This window comes from Balaenoptera acutorostrata, chromosome 5 (genome assembly GCF_949987535.1).
Source record: "Balaenoptera acutorostrata chromosome 5, mBalAcu1.1, whole genome shotgun sequence".
NCBI classification, from domain to species: domain Eukaryota; kingdom Metazoa; phylum Chordata; class Mammalia; order Artiodactyla; family Balaenopteridae; genus Balaenoptera; species Balaenoptera acutorostrata.
Window position 1 is genome coordinate 84,442,661 of NC_080068.1, and position 18,730 is coordinate 84,461,390.

Below are 18,730 nucleotides of genomic sequence, written 5' to 3' on the forward strand. Positions count from 1 at the left end.
TGAGTGTTTAGGAAAATGATATTCTGATACACTGCTGGTTGTATATTAGTGCTTATTTTCTCACAAACAAGCTAATTATGGAAAAATTTAATAATGTAATGATGTAATAATGATGAAAAATAATTATCCCCCCGTATTTAGCTTGTTAAACTAATTAAACAAGGAGGCCATTTGACTGAGGGGGCTCTAAGGCCAAGGTGGCCCACATAAGCAAACCAAAATCCAAGCGAGTAAATGCCTCCAGGTTACCAAATCAAAACCTAAGGACAGCCAATCACAAACAGCCAACTAGGCTTTAAGCTATAGCCAATCAGTAAGTTCCTCACTTTTCTTCTGTCTTTTCTCTAGACAAGTCTCTCCCGAGCTTCTGTCAGTGGAGCGCTCCTAACCACTTCTGATTTGGCACTGCCTGATTGGAATGGATAGATGCTCAAATAAAGTCTTAAAAATTTTAGTATGCCTCAGTTTACGTTTTAACAAGCTCTGATTATGAGGTATTTGTTTAAAAGAAACATACTACCTACTATATTAATAGGCTTTAAAATGTAAAATGTGCATATCTGAAATTCAATCATTCAAGTTATAAGTAATTACCCTTAATAAATTATTAAAGATGGGTAAGAAGATTTATGAAAAAGGATCGTCACCCAAGAAATATTTCAAACTGCTAAAATTGCATCATTTTTGTTCTCTCTCTCTCTCATCAATCACCAAAGTCGTGAACAATGCCTACTGGCTCCATTTTAAGTTATGTCCCAATTCTGCTATTCTGTTCCTCCAGTATTACCCCAGTGCAGGTCATCCTCATGTTTGTGGGACAACTGCAGTAACATCCTAACTGGTTCCCCACAGCTACTCTAGTCTCCTTCCCATGTTCTTTGCACATAGCAAGCAGAGTGGTCTATTTACAATATAATTGTATCATTTCATCCCCTCCAGTAGCTTCTCATCCCACTTAAAGTCCAATCTCCCAACCTCAGCCTTCACACCCTCATCTGACCAAGCCCCTGGTTACCTTCCTGTGCTCCCGTCACTCGTCACTCTGGTCTACTTATCTTTCCTTGATAACACCAAGCATGGTCTCATCTCAGGGCTTTTGAATTTGATGTTTTTTTGGCAGCTGGGAGTAAATCATTCTCACTTGAGAGAGATGCTTTCAAGAAGGCCTCTCTCCAAATGTTGCCTCCTCAAAGACTCTTTCCCTGCTCATCCTGGGAAAGCAGCCATTCACCCTTGATTATAATTTTATGTCCACATAACCCTTCTTCATTTTATTCATAGCATTTATCACTTCTTGACACACACATATACACACCTGTCTTCTGCAATAACATATAGGTTCAAAATATAAGGGCAGGAAATTTATTTTGTTTGCCTCCTAACCCATCTCCAGTGAATTCCTGGTAGATAGTAAAAGTTCAAATATTTGTCAAGTGAATGAATATATTAATAAGGGAATGGTTACTTATGTTAAGGTAAATTCATGTGATGGAATGCAATGCAATCTTTATTAAAATGTTTGTTGGAAATGATGAAGGAAGAGAATCATTTTATAAAATATTATGATCACAATTATGGAAAATTTTTATTTTCAACTTTTGTGCTTTTTGTATTTTCCACTTTCCTAGTAAACATCTATTACTTTTGTAATAATATGTGTGTACTTTAGATTACTAAATTACTCTTAAAATATTTGTGTCAACATTTATAACCAGAATCTTGTAGTATAAGGCAACTCAATATCTTGTTATTAGTCTACTGCAAAGATAGGATACTATCTTATTCTTTAGGTAAAATAAAGCAAAAATATATCTTTTTCTTCTTCATACAGTCTATCTAGTTTTATTATTTGTATTTTAATTGTGCTATTTTCTAATATTTCTTAATTTTGGAAGTCTGCTCTAACCAATTTTAGATATGGATGAGTATATGTAGTTTAGTATACGGCCATTAGTATCTTGATTCTATTTAAGTGACAGTGATCAAGCTAGACTACAGTCAGAGTTATAGTAAACCAAAAAAGATTCAATGCAATTTGAGAATAAACAGCTATACAACTGGAGTCTTGTCATTGATTTTTTAAAAATTTACATAAGTTTCGATCTTAATTTTTTTTTAATTGCTTCCATTTTCTTGTTTTCTTCATTCTACATTATAAAATTGAATAAATTTAGCTTTCAAAATCCATAGTTTAAGTGAAATGGATGGTGGGGTAATATTTTATCTAAGTCAGGGTTTCTCAGGCTCAGGACTGTGATGTTTTGAACTAGATAGTTCTTTGTTGCTGAGGAGGCTTTCCTGGGCCTTGTGTGGCAGCGTCCTAGGCCTCTACCCAATCAATGACAGTAGCAACACCCTCCCCCTGCCCCTGCCCAGTCGTGGAAAAAAAAAATCTCCAGACATCGCCAAATGTTCCTTGGTGGGCAAAATCGTTCCCAGTTGTGAATGACTGATTTAAGGGGAGGGCAAACACAGTAAATCTGGACAAATTTATATTTCAGGAGAACTGAAATAAATGCTTGTTTATAAATTGTATTCATCCTAATAGAAAATATTAGCATGGAAGCATTTTACTGACCTTCCAATGTTTATGATTTATTCATTTATAATTCATATGTATGCAGACATGCTCATTCCACTTAAAATGGATTTAGTCATAGTACAGTGCATTTTGGTTCTATTATTTGGCTTTTCTTCAATTAAAGAAGATGCCTGAATCTTAGTAGTCTCTTTTAGTGTCAATATATCCCATAAAATAGACAGTTTTTTTCTTTTCTTCCAAAATAAAGTTCCAAAAAAATTAGAAGTTTAATTATGCAGCACTCTGATATCTGTGCAATTTATCATTATTTTTGCTTGCATTTTATTTAATTTAGTTTTATGGCAACAGACTGCAATCTATACTTTGGCAAGAAATGAGTTCCAGTTTCTCAGCGGCACTATTTCCCCCTTATTGTAAGCCTGTCACATTCATTTGTATACCAAATGCTTATTTAGGATAGAGGATTTTGCTTCTTACATTTTGGGCTAAGCTGATAAGGAATGAATATATTTTTTGCCTGCTAGTTTGCTTTCAAGAAAGATTAAGAACACAGAATAGATGTTTAATGTATTTTAGCTGAACTCAGGGATCGAGTCAGCTGGATATATCTCCAATATATCCTGTGTCTAAAGATCACCTGGCTCCATAACAAGTAGTGATTCAGTCAGAGCAAGACCTCCCTCTGACCAGTTTTGAAACATTTAAGATGAGGAAAATAATTGGAGAATTTTATTGCTGGAAGAGAATCCGAATGGTTTTATAGAATTCCACCTCACATTTCCAATTTTAATGTGAGGCTGAGAGAGATCATAGGCACACCTCATTTTATTGCACTTCACAGGTATTGCATTTTTTATAAATTGAAGGTTTGTGGCACCTTGCATACAGCAAGTCTATTGGTGTCACTTTTCCAACAGCATTAGCTCGCTTTGTGGTCTCTGTGTCACATTTTGTTGAATGATGAAATATTTCAAAATTTTCCACTATTATTATGTTTGTTATGGTGATCTGTGATCGGTGATCTTTGATGTTACTGTTGGAAGAGGTTTTTTGTTTTGCATTTTTAAATTAAGGTATGTACATTTTTTAGACATAATGTTATTGCAAACTTAATAGACTACAGTATAGTGTTAACATAACTTTTATATGCACTGGGAAACAAAAAAATCCTGTGACTTGCTTTATTGCAATATTCCCTTTATTGCAGTGGTCTGGAACTGAAACTGAAATATCTCTAAGGTATGCCTGTAAATGCCAAGAGTAATGACCCACACAGCTAATTAACCGTAAAGTTAGAATTTGAACCAAAATCATAGGTTATCACCAATTCTCCCTGACCCCAAAGGGAAGCTGGAGTAAAATTTCAGTTTTAATTTCAATGCTTAGATGGTAAGGCAAATACTCAGAAAAAATTCCCAGATCAATCTGAGCAACCCTAAGAGATCAAGCTACTTAGTAGTTGCTTATATGACTTAGTAAAATTACAGTTATACCACAAATCTAATATTGCCTGACACTGTGACAGACCTAATAAACCAAGCATAAGGAAGATACGTGTTTATGTGTGTGTATATAACTACATACATAGATATACATATACACATACATAGTACATATCTATAGCTATGTCTATGTCTAGTCTATATCTACATCTATGTCCATATCTATCTCTTTATTCTTTTATGAATATGTCAAGACATTGATTCCACCATGCATGAGCCTGCTCCACATAGCAGAATTAGCTAGGAGGAAACATGCAAATACATCCTAAAACTAATAAATCAAAGGCAAATTTGCAATCTGAAATCGAAAGAAAACATGAATCATGTGTCAAAGTAATATTTAATTTTTGTTATGTTATATTTTGTGTGTCATATGACATAATAAAATAATATATATTGTATATCATATCATATTATAATGAATGAAGTAAACAATTAATGTAGAGTATTGGAGATTAGATTTCTTTTTGTGTCCTTCAAGTTATGTATATCTATACCTGCTTTTGTAATCAACTTTGTTTATAAAATTTTCCACAGAACTGCAGATTCAATATCAAATTTAAACATTTTATCAACTTTTCAGAAGTCATGTACTGGTTGGCAAGTCTGTTTAATAAAACCTGGCTGGAGAGTCATTAAAAACCTAGGAGCCTTAAACCAAATATACCTTTCATCCCGCATAGACTCAATGATCACTGCTAAACCTTTTGTAACACACCATACTTCTGCTTTATAGCCATCATCACAACTTAATTTATTTTGTGATTTTTATCTATGTCTTGTTTCTTTCACTAGGGTATAAGCTCTCTAAGTACAGACTTCAGGTCTGCATTGAATCTACGGTACCTGAATCAGTAGACCTATAATAATATAGAATAAATGAGTAAATAACTTGATCCATTTATAAGAGAAAATAAACTAAACTTTGAATTATTAGAAAATACACTTGGAAGTCTGATAAAATTATCATTCCATTTATTTCCATTGATAGATTTAAACTAAAACAAAAATGTGTTAGAAATCTTTGGCTTACAAGTACAAATAAAAGAGTATCATTACATACAATCTATCCTACAAAATAATTAGATGGCTTTTTCACAAGAGCAGTCATAAGTAGATTTACTTAGGGTTTTATTTTTGATTTTAATGTTTTTTTCAAATTCGTTTGTTTTTGGCAGTTACAGTGACTTTATAATGCAGGGATGTCAAGTGCTGATATACTTTCTGATTTTTCAATTGAAAATTCCAGAGATCATTTCTTGACGATTCCTACCCTGGAAAATGTTGCGTCCCTTGATTCTTCAGACTCTATTGTTCTGCGTTTTACATTTCTAATTACCTTTCATATCTTGCCTACTATTATTCTTTTGTGTAGATACATTTGTCTCCCAAAATTCAAATATATATCAGCAACAACTCTAACTGTATGGCTCCCCAAATCTCTCCACATTAATACCTCGATGCACAATTGATTCCTTGCAGAGACTGCATCTGCTTCCCTCTAACAGTGCTTACCTGAATACTTATTACAGATACAATTGAATCATAATAATCAATGGGATATGAACAGGAAAAAGTTAAACTGTAGTGTAAACTCATGAGTGGAAGGCGTATGTATTCTTTAATTTTCATAAAAATCTCTTCTCCATAACATTGAGTATTTAAACATGCATATAAACTCTTTTAAACTAATTACATTTTGATACGCAAGTTTACATAATTTAATTTAGGTAAAGTTATCGTCTGGAATTTTTTAAAATACAAAGGAAAACATACATTTAACTCCTTCAGACTTCAGTTTCTTCATTTATAGATGAATTAAATTATGTTATATGGTTTCTTCCAGTTCTGTACTACTATGAATATCTGTATCTAAAAGTGATTACTTTCTACACTAAAACTCTACAGTTATTGCTCTTCAAGTTTTATTCTAATGAATTTAATCTAATCCGGAAAATATTTTATTGTCTTGCTTTATAATAACAGGAAACTTTGAAACTTTTAGAACATCTAGATATGGTCTGTTTCCTCTTAGCCTCTAATTGCTATAACTTTGTCATTTACTATAATAAAATTGGATTCCCATTGGATTTGGAATAAAACTTAAAATCCTTACCTTCACCTTTGTGATTAATTTGTTGGCCAATTTTCGAAGCCCATGACTCTGCATTTCTATCTCATTCGGTGTCCTTTATTTGAAATGGCTTCCTTTCTAGTCTTCTGTACCAAGCCATTTTCAATTTCTAATGTGCCCTTGCTCCTTTATCTCATTATCATCCTTCAGGTCTTAATGTAAATGTCATCTACTCAGGGAGCATTTCCTATATCAACAGAAAATAATTAGTGAGAAAATGAGAAGTTTATTTTGGTTTGCAAACTACAAGTTTCATGATTACTCCTTGAATGACTTTGTTTCTTGAACTGAATGTCAAAGACTTTGATGGCCTTTGTCCAAATAATTCTCAACAATTTTGAATAATAAATTATAATGGGTGCGAGAATTTCATGTGGTACCAAAACTGATCCAGTTGAAATCTTGCATTTGCTGGAATGGAAGCTGTAGCTTCTGTAAATCATCACTACATAGATGCAATTTGCTTTTACATAATTCAGATAAAATAATTATTCTTTAACCAAATACTATCATACCCAAGTAGAGACTAAAAATTATTTCTGAGATAAATGCCACATGAATGTATAACAGTTGTTCAAAAATACTATTTTCCTTGATATCAGAAATTATGAATTCCATAAATATTTGTTGTGTGAATGGAAACTTTCCTATATGCATAGATGACTTTTATGACTCAGTTTCCATTTTTGATTTTCCATTTAAATAACACATTTATGATTACTCAATGCATTCTAATTTTTAATTAAATGATAATATCCAAAATATTACTAGGTACATAAAAAGCTTAATTATTGAAAGAAATATTGTTTTACCTTTAAAAATAATTATAATACTATATAATATGAATTTTAGCCCATGTTTTAGGTAAATATTCCTGATACTTGATTTATTAATTTATATCTCTTGCTTTAAACTAATTTAAAATAATAGTAATAATAATAATACTGTATTAGTTTATAAATTAATTATATCAGTAGATGCACTTAGGAGAGTTACCTATTGATATGACTTGAAAGCTGTGACAGTTTGTCCCTGTTGGAGCCCAGGGTAAGCCGCCCCAAAAGGTTCCTCAATGGCATATTGACTATTTTGAATTAAAATTACTTAAAAACAGCCAACATAAGACACTCTGACCCTCCTTTCTGTCTCCCTGAAAGCAGGAAATAAATCTCTAATGTGAAAAGTGCACTTCGTGCATCTGGAGGTAAATGGACACTCTTATCGCCTGAGACAGGGCATTCGGGCCAAGAAGCCTATATCAACAACTTTGTTACTTCTTTAATTATACCCCAAGCCTGAATTCTGTTTAGAGTCTTCACTAATTGAGCACCCAAAAGCTAAATTTCTTTGTCCTGCCAATTCCTCACAAATTTATTGTTTCTTAGTCTGAAAAGTAAAAAAGCTGCCTGCTTTGGCCACTTCTTAGGTCCCATTTCTATGGTACCTCCAGGCACCTGAATTAAAATTTGTTTATTTTTCTCCCATTTTTGGGCTGCACCCCACAGGCTGACAAGGCCTGTGCTTGCCCAGCTTTAAGACCAAAGAGCCCGGAGTCAGCAACAGAGACATAGATGATTTAATGGATAGGGGAGCTTACATGTCTGAAGCAAGGTCCTGACACCCCACAGTGTGAGGTAGACTGCGGGCAGGACAAGGTGACAGTCTTTGGTTCCCTGGGGGAAGGGGAGATTGCCAGTTGTAGGGGGAATTAAGTCAGGTGGTCTCATCGGTTACCAGGGAGACCAGCAGAGGGGCACGCCCCTCACCGCCCCTTTGATAGAACAATTACTAGCTGGGGCCTGGGGCAAGTTGTGGGAAGGTCAGTCATGTGAGTAGAGTGTAGGTGCAGCAGGCACTGGTCAGGCAGGGGATGGATAGAGAGCAAGAGAACTGCCATCTTGAGTGGCCTGACCATACAACCTGTTAATCTATCTTGTGTCAGTTTTATTATTAGTCCAGATACAAGAACTCAAGAAGGGTAGAGGGGGAAATATTCCCCTCCCCTTAACCATGTTAAACATAACAAGGTTAATAAGTTAATTTTAAAGTATTTCTCCTCATTTGAACCAAATGATTTATTCATCTTTCCTTTAATGTTGTATGAACAATCTTTTCAAACTGGAGGAAACTTTATATATCCCTTGAATTAAATCTTTTAGTAATTAGACTTTTATAGATAGTGTACCCATTGGTCATAGCCAGAAAACCAACCATAATCTGCTTAGCTCAACAATTTCTTCATATTTTCTACCAATTCAGAATCACTATGAAATGGGAAATTTGCATTTTCTTAAAGCTAAAGTACAATAACATCTTTAAAATGTTTTACAGTCACAAAATGAGAATAATGTTGCAAACGGCCTCCAATAATCTCTTGCCCTTTTATACATTCTACTTTGTCTTCGGTCATTGTCACCTGAAAGAGTTTTGGTGACCAATACCAAAATGCAGGCCTAATGGACAGGAGACACCAGGTTTATATAATTAAAACTTAAAGTAACATTTCCCAAGAAACACTAAACTGAAGTTGGGGGTGGGGGTGGGGAATACTAAAATAAAAGAGAAAGAATTATCATGGAGAAATAAACACAGAACACTTTCAGAACAGCAATGTAACAAGTAAAATACAAAATGGTGCATGGATCTATTGGGACATTGAACCAGTTGATTTTATCCACTTTCTTATTCCAAGAGGTCCTAGATTCACCCTCAGATTCTTTTTGAACTAGTCATGAGTTTAGCACACTATCCTTTGTTCCCTGTATGGCTCCATTTACATTATCCCATTTGTTTACCTCATTCAGAAGTGAAATTTGGCTTTCACTCTTCACTGAATTTCACCTTCTGACAGATCAGATGGCATTCCTTTGCCTGACTGAGCTCTCTCCTTTAAAAGGAGGGGGGTTCTCACAATCGTTTTTCTGATATTGTCCTCCTTCACTTTCTGTCATCTATACCATAACCTTGAAATAAATTACATGTAATATGCACAAACTTGTAAGCAGATAGGTTAGGGGGTCTCCAGAGAAAGAGAATCAGGAATGGCTTTCTTGACATAAGAGAATCCATTTTGGCCTAAGCCATTTTGTGATCTCAGCCTGGCCCCAATGCTTGCCCTTGAACAGGTCTCAGTAATTAATGATCTTAAAAGAACAAAGGGACGCAAGAGCAGAGAAAAGGCAAACAATAGTTCAGTGATAAAGCAGAGTCCTAGTTCCCCTCAAGGGATATACAGTTCTGCAGGAACTAAGGCCCCCCACCCAGGTGGAGCATGGAATGATGATGTTGACCCTCCTGACATCCATCAACTAAAGCCTGGACTCTGTTGATCTTTGCCCCAATTCTGCTCAAGCCCCTTCATGAATACGCATGTACCCTTAGCTTGAAACGTCTCCAATTTTGCAGTTCAGGGAGACACTGCTTTGGGAAAGAGGCCTGGTGTTCTCCTTACTTGCTGCAAGTTATAATAAATCCTTCCTTCTCCTGATCTTTGGCTTGGTTGTGTCTATTGGCTTGGCACACACCAAAAGGCAAATCCAGTTTTTGGGTAACAAACTTTGCCACAACTGTGCTACTCTTAATAGTACATGTGATTGAATTTGAAATGTTTCATCAAAGTTTGATATTTTACCTGTAAAGCAATAAATCTATAGCACCAGAAAATATAAGTATTTTCCCCAAATGTATACCATCTTCAAAACTCAGCACCCATTTGCAATGTCTGAATTTTAAGTTTAATTTCTGAGTAGTAAGTAAGGTGAGGTGTTTTTAGTCATTTAGAGATATTGAAAAAAGGATGGACGATATACTTTAGCATATTTTTTTCTAATTAATGCACTATACCCATTAAACTATTGGAATCATATTAACTAAAAATGTCATCCAAAGTAAATGCCAAATTGACTAGGAGCCTTTCTCTTGTGTAGTAAATTTTTTTTTACATCTTCTGATAAGTATTGCCAACTAAAAATTGGTACTTGCCATCTGCCTCAACAAGGAATAAGTCAACAACCACTGCAGCCACTGACCTTCAACACACCCTGAAAGGAGTTCAGGGTGGAGATCAGGAATGAGGCACTCTGTGCTCTGAGAAAAACTGGCAGACCAGGCCGTTAGATAGTTAGTTATTTTCAGGAGAAGATTTTATGAGCCCAATTCTTTTATCTCCCCATATCTACAAAGCATTAAAATCATTAATGGTGACATCTGCTCCCCATGACGAGCAGCAAGCCTCTGCCAAAATGTGCACTTGACTGCACATACCACCCCCCTTCACTAAATTCATATATAACACTGAACTCCCCCCGACCTTTTTGGAGTGGTTTCTCAGAGCTATCTGAAACGCTGTCTCCTGGCCCATAGTCCTCAATTTGCCCCAAATAAAACTTAACTCACAACACTCACAATGTGCACTTTTTTCAGTTGACAGTATGATCATCTGATTGTGATTTTTCTGTTGAGCCCAGAAAATTATTTGTTTTTACAACAAATAGAAATCAACTATTTGCTTTTACAAAAAATAGAAATTGACTGGTCTCATGTACATCCTTGGCAAGTATACGATCCCACAATAGATTATATCTTTGCAATAGATATCTTTCTAAAATCTTCATTCCTTTCCTTTGGACTCTTTGAAAGCAGTAATTCTCTAATAACCTGATTTCTCTCTTTAAGCATTTTTCTTCTTGAATGCTTTAAAAAATCTCTTGCAATCAAAACAGATAATACTCTGGTTGAAGAACTATAAATAAGATCAAAACAAATTAACAATTAGATAATTATTTGGGTCCTAATGAGTATTTCCTTTTAAGAAAGGAAACATGAAGTTAAAAATATGAGATTAACCTTTATATAAAGAATGGTATTCAAAATGCTATTAAGTCATTAACTTCAGTAAATAGGCATTTAACCTTTGTCAAAATGCAACAGTGTTTAACCTTTGTGTTTAAAATAGTGCTTCTATTAGATATGCTTCAATTGCTGCAGATCAAATAGGAAGCAAGCTGCCTCTTGACCTGAAATTTAAACTAATCCTGATGCGACCTTTGCAAGAAGTTAAACCAAAGTTTGTTGAACTTTATTTTAAAACAGCAGTATTTTTTTTTTTTTTTTTTAGTTTTGCAGACCTTTGCATATATCCCATTTCCTGCTGGATGGGGACAGCTCCAAAATGCTGCAATGAAAAGCTGCTGCTGTTGTATTTGCAGTTTTTTTGGAGGGTGGAAGCAAAGAACATTCTCTTGAGAAAGTATGTTTTAACAGTATTTCCAGCCAAATTTTGCAAACTCAAGAGATTCAGATTAACATTTATACTTATGCTTATGGAACAGTACAATTCTAATGTCTTGCCATTTACTCACTGTTAATTTACAGTCATGGAGGAGTAAAGTCATGATTTGATTTACCTATTATGTGGATACCAATAGTGTAGAAAGCATAGTTTCAAATCAGAAAGAGCTATTTTCCTCCAACTATTTGCATCAGTCACTCTTAGCGATCCACTGATATATTTCAATTTTCCTCTCTAATTAGAGCACACAGTTCTGTTTTCTGTGTGTTCTACAACAGATGTGATATTTGCAAGCATCTCAGGGGAAGGTATGTTTTTCTGAAAGATGCTTACCTGCACAACCAAAAAGGTTTTCAGGAGCGTCTGAAAATATAAACTAAAAAGCACAACTTTTCCATAATTAGACACAAGTAGAAGGTAAGTGAACTGGGTCCTGCTGTCCTTAATTGCCTTCTTTCTTCTGGTGAACAGATCTTCAATTAGACCTTGGGAACTACATATAAAGTGGCCGTGTGATATAAAATCATGAAGGATAAATCAGAGGAGATGTTCACATTTTAAAGGAAGATGTATCTCCCTTTCAGAATGTGTCTCTGTAATATAGTCTTTGGCATTGTGCTGAGACCCATTCCTTTACAAACTCTTAACAGATTCTGTAAATTTTAGAAGTGGGAGGTTCCCAACCCTTCAATTTCCAGAGAGAGAAAGCAAAACCAGAGAAGAGAAGACACTAGAACACATCCACTAAGCAGCACAAGCTCTGAAAGTTTTCAAATAAGTGAAGTTAGCTTTGAGCATTTAATGATCTATATATTATAGGTGTCTGTTTCTCTCATTTTCTGGTTCTTATAGGTCTTTTAACTGTCCAACTGAAACTAGGACTGTTAGCTACTTAAACAGTATAAACTCCAAAAGGTTGGCCTTTGGGTCTGCTTTGTTCCGGACTGTGTCCCCTACTCCTAGAGCACTGCCTGGGAGACAATAAGGGCTTAGTCAAAGTTTATTGAATAAACAAATAAATAAAATGTGCAATGAATGAACTATTGACTCATAATGTTAACTTTTAAAAACTTGTTTGCATTATAATAGGTCAAGGAACCCCTAAAGCTAAAGAAATGCAGCATTTGTTGAAGAAAATTTGAGGAGTTAACCAATATGTTTAAAGATAGGTTTGGCTTCAAGACTAGATTCAAGAAAAGAAAGTTGCAAGAAAGGGTATTTCAAATGCTTGGATTTCAAACACCAGTGGATTACTTTGTCTTGGAGTAAAATCTACTTTATAGAAATCCATTTCCTCCTAAATAACTGGTGTAGGGAAGGAAAAAGTTGTCCCCAATCCACTTAGGGTCCTTGACCGGGTCTAAAAATTGAACTGACAAAGAAGCCTAACAGGTGAAAAGCATACAAATTTATTTAAATTTTATGTGACACGGGAGACTTCATAAGGAAATGACCTGAAAAAAACAGGTAAGTTTGAGTACTTTTATGCTAAATTGGATGAATTGTGGACAGTTGTGTAGAAATTATGAGAAATTAAAGAGTATGAGGGCGAAGCCGTGACAGTCGCTGGGCCGGCGGGCCGGCCTTGATGTTTTCCACAACAAAAAGTTTAAGAAAAAAGTTAATGGCGGGGGAGGAGAGAAGATGGCGGAAGAGTAAGACGTGGAGCTCACCTTCCTTCCCACAGATACAGTAGAAATACATCTACACGTGGAACTGCTCCTACAGAACACCCACTGAACGCTGGCAGAAAACGTCCGACCTCCAAAAAGGCAAGAAACTCCCCCCGTACTTGGGTAGGGCAAAAGAAAAAAGAAATAACAGAGACAAAAGAATAGGGACGGCACCTGCACCAGTGGGAGGGAGCCGTGAAGGAGGAAAGGTTTCCACGCACTAGGAGCCCCTTCGCGGGCGGAGACTGCGGGGGGCGGAGGGGGGAAGCTTCAGAGCCACGGAGGAGAGCGCAGCCACAGAGGTGCGGAGGGCAAAGCGGAGAGGTTCCCGCACAGAGGCTCGGCGCCGAGCAGCACTCACCAGCCCGAGAGGCTTGTCTGCTTAGCCGCCGGGGCGGGCGGGGCTGGGAGCTGAGGCTCGGGCTTCGGTCGGATTGCAGGGAGAGGACTGGGTCTGGCAGCGTGAACACAGCCTGAAGGGGTTAGCGCACCACAGCTAGCCCGGAGGGAGTCCGGGAAAAAGTCTGCAGCTGCCGAAGAGGCAAGAGACTTTTTCTTGCCTCTTTGATTCGCGGCGGGCAAGGAGAGGGGATTCAGAGCGCCGCCTAAACGAACTCCAGAGAAGGGCGCAAGCCGCGGCTATCAGCGCGGATCCCACAGCAACAGGGGCGCAGAGGGAAAATCGGAGAGACTCCCGCACAGAGGCTCGGCGCCGAGCGGCGCTCACCAGCCCGAGAGGCTTGTCTGCTCCCCCGCCGGGGCGGGCAGGGCTGGGAGCTGAGGCTCGGGCTGCGGTCGGATTGCAGGGAGAGGACTGGGTCTGGCGGCATGAACACAGCCTGAAGGGGTTGGCGCACCACAGCTAGCCGGGAGGGAGACCGGGAAAAGGTCTGCAGCTGCCGAAGAGGCAAGAGACTTTTTCTTGCCTCTTTGTTTCGCTGCGCGCAAGGAGAGGGGATTCAGAGCGCCGCCTAAACGAGCTCCAGAGAAGGGCGCGAGCCACGGCGATCAGCGCGGACCCCAGAGACGGGCGTGAGACGCTGGGGCTGCTGCTGCCGCCTCCAAAAAGCCTGTGTGTGAGCACAGGTCACTCTCCACACCTCCCGTCCCGGGAGCCTGTGCAGCCCGCCACTGCCGGGGTCCCGGGATCCGGAGACAACATCCCCGGGAGAACGCACTGCGCGCCTCGAGCTGGTGCAACGTCACGCCGGCCTCGGCCGCCGCAGGCTCGCCCCGCCTCCTCCGTACCGCTCCCTCCCCGCGGCCTGGGTGAGCCAGAGCCCCCGAAGCGGCTGCTCCTTTAACCCCGTCCTGTCTGGGCGGGGAACAGACGCCCTCAGGCGACCTACACGCAGAGGAGGGTCCAAATCCAAAGCTGAACCCCAGGAGCTGTGCGAACAGGGAAGAGAAAGGGAAACCTCTCCCAGCAGCCTCAGAAGCAGCGGATTAAAACTCCACAAAAACTTGATGTGCCTGCATCTGTTGAATACCTGAATAGACAACGAATCAGCCCAAATTCAGGAGATGGACTCTGGGAGCAGGAGATATTAATTTTTCCCCTTTTCCTTTTTTTTGTGAGTGTATATGTATATGCTTCTGGGTGAGATTTTGTCTGTATAGCTTTGCTTTACAATAGCTTTATTTTACTTCACTATATTATAGCCTCTTTCTTTCTTTCTTTCTATTTTTTCTCCCTTTTACTCTGAGCCGTGTGGACGAAAGGCTCTTGGTGCTCCAGCCGGGCATCAGGGCCGTGCCTCTGAGGTGGGAGAGCCAACTTCAGGACACTGGTCCACAAGAGACCTCCCAGCTCCACGTAATACCAAACGGCAAAAATCTCTCAGAGATCTCCATCTCAACATCAAGACCCAGCTTCACTCGACGACCAGCAAGCTACAGTGCTGGACATCCTATGCCAAACAACTAGCAAGACAGGAACACAGCCCCATCCATTAGCAGAGAGGCTGCCTAAAATCATAATAAGGCCACAGACACCCCAAAATACACCACCAGACGTGGACATGCCCACCAGAAAGACAAGATCCAGCCTCATCCACCAGAGCTCAGGCACTAGTTCCCTCCACCAGGAAGCCTACACAACCCACTGAACCAACCTTACCCACTGGGGACAGATACCAAAAACAACGGGAACTACGAACCTGCAGCCTGTGAAAAGGAGACCCCAAACACAGTAAGATAAGCAAAATGAGACGACAGAAAAACACACAGCAGATGAAGGAGCAGGGTCAAAACACACCGGACTTAACAAATGAAGAGGAAATAGGTAGTCTACCTGAAAAAGAATTCAGAATAATGATAGTAAGGATGATCCAAAATCTTGGAAATAGAATAGACAAAATGCAAGAAACATTTAACAAGGATGTAGAAGAACTAAAGAGGAAACAAGCAATGATGAAAAACACAATAAATGAAATTAAAAATACTCTAGATGGGATCAATAGCAGAATAACTGAGGCAGAAGAAAGGATAAGTGACCTGGAAGATAAAATGGTGGAAATAACTACTACAGAGCAGGATAAAGAAAAAAGAATGAAAAGAACTGAGGACAGTCTCAGAGACCTCTGGGACAACATTAAACGCACCAACATTCGAATTATAGGGGTCCCAGAAGAAGAAGAGAAAAAGAAAGGGACTGAGAAAATATTTGAAGAGATTATAGTTGAAAACTTCCCTAATATGGGAAAGGAAATAGTTAATCAAGTCCTGGAAGCACAGAGAGTCCCATACAGGATAAACCAAGGAGAAACACGCCAAGACACATATTAATCAAACTGTCAAAAATTAAATATAAGGAAAACATATTAAAGGCAGCAAGGGATAAACAACAAATAACACACAAGGGAATCCCCATAAGGTTAACAACTGATCTTTCAGCAGAAACTCTGCAAGCCAGAAGGGAGTGGCAGGATATACTTAAAGTGATGAAGGAGAAAAACCTACAACCAAGATTACTCTACCCAGCAAGGATCTCATTCAGATTCGATGGAGAAATTAAAACCTTTACAGACAAGCAAAAGCTGAGAGAGTTCAGCACCACCAAACCAACTTTACAACAAATGCTAAAGGAACTTCTCTAGGCAAGAAACACAAGAGGAGGAAAACACCTACAATAACAAACCCAAAACAGTTAAGAAAATGGGAATAGGAACATACATATTGATAATTACCTTGAATGTAAATGGATTAAATGCTCCCACCAAAAGACACAGGCTGGCTGAATGGATACAAAAACAAGACCCATATATATGCTGTCTACAAGAGACCCACTTCAGACCTAGAGACACATACAGACTGAAAGTGAGGGGATGGAAAAAGATATTCCATGCAAATGGAAATCAAAAGAAAGCTGGAGTAGCAATTCTCATATCAGACAAAATAAACTTTAAAATAAAGACTATTACAAGAGACAAAGAAGGACACTATGTAATGATCAAGGGATCGATCCAAGAGGAAGGTATAACAATTGTAAATATTTATGCACCCAACACAGGAGCACCTCAATACATAAGGCAAATACTAACAGCCATAAAAGGGGAAATCGACAGCAACACAATCATAGTAGGGGACTTTAACACCCCACTTTCACCAATGGACAGATCATCCAAAATGAAAGTAAATAAGGAAACACAAGCTTTAAATGATACATTAAACAAGATGGACTTAATTGATATTTATAGGACATTCCACCCAAAAACAACAGAATACACATTTTTCTCAAGTGCTCATGGAACATTCTCCAGGATAGATCATATCTTGGGTCACAAATCAAGCCTTGGTAAATTTTAGAAAATTGAAATCGTATCAAGTATCTTTTCCAACCACAACGCTATGAGACTAGATATCAATTACAGGAAAAGATCTGTAAAAAATACAAACACATGGAGGCTATACAATACATTACTTAATAACGAAGTGATTACTGAAGAAATCAAAGGGGAAATCAAAAAATACCTAGAAACAAATGACAATGGAGATACGACGACCCAAAACCTATGGGACGCAGCAAAAGCAGTGCTAAGAGGGAAGTTTATAGCAATACAAGCCTACCTCAAGAAACAGGAAACATCTCAAATAAACAACCTAACCTTGCACCTAAAGCAATTAGAGAAAGAAGAACAAAAAAACCCCAAAGCCAGCAGAAGGAAAGAAATTATAAAGATCAGGTCAGAAATAAATGAAAAAGAAATGAAGGAAACAATAGCAAAAATCAATGAAACTAAAAGCTGGTTCTTCGAGAAGATAAACAAAATTGATAAACCATTAGCCAGACTCATCAAGAGAAAAAGGGAGAAGACTCAGATCAATAGAATTAGAAATGAAAAAGGAGAAGTAACCACTGACACTGCAGAAATACAAAAGATCATGAGAGATTACTACAAGCAACTCTATGCCAATAAAATGGACAACCTGGAAGAAATGGACAGATTCTTAGAAATGCACAAACTGCCGAGACTGAACCAGGAAGAAATAGAAAATATGAACAGACCAATCACAAGCACTGAAATTGAAACTGTGATTAAAAACCTTCCAACAAACAAAAGCCCAGGACCAGATGGCTTCACAGGTGAATTCTATCAAACATTTAGAGAAGAGCTAACACCTATCCTTCTCAAACTCTTCCAAAATATTGCAGAGGGAGGAACACTCCCAAACTCATTCTACGAGGCCACCATCACCCTGATACCAAAACCAGACAAAGATGTCACAAAGAAAGAAAACTACAGGCCAATATCACTGATGAACATAGATGCAAAAATCCTCAACAAAATACTAGCAAACAGAATCCAACAGCACATTAAAAGGATCATACACCATGATCAAGTGGGGTTTATCCCAGGAATGCAAGGATTCTTCAATATACGCAAATCAATCAATGTGATACACCATATTAACAAATTGAAGGAGAAAAACCATATGATCATCTCAATAGATGCAGAGAAAGCTTTCGACAAAATTCAACACCCATTTATGATAAAAGCCCTGCAGAAAGTAGGCATAGAGGGAACTTTCCTCAACATAATAAAGGCCATATATGACAAACCCACAGCCAACATTGTCCTCAATGGTGAAAAACTGAAACCATTTCCACTAAGATCAGGAACAAGACAAGGTTGCCCACTCTCACCACTATTATTCAACATAGTTTTGGAAGTGTTAGCCACAGCAATCAGAGACAACAAAGAAATAAAAGGAATCCAAATCGGAAAAGAAGAAGTAAAGCTGTCACTATTTGCAGATGACATGATACTATACATAGAGAATCCTAAAGATGCTACCAGAAAACTCCTAGAGCTAACCAATGAATTTGGTAAAGTAGCAGGATACAAAATTAATGCACAGAAATCTCTTGCATTTCTATACACTAATGACGAAAAATCTGAAAGTGAAATTAAGAAAACACTCCCGTTTACCATTGCAACAAAAAGAATAAAATATCTAGGAATAAACCTACCTAAGGAGACAAAAGACCTGTATGCAGAAAATTATAAGACACTGAGGAAAGAAATTAAAGATGATACAAATAGATGGAGAGATATACCATGTTCCTGGATTGGAAGAATCAACATT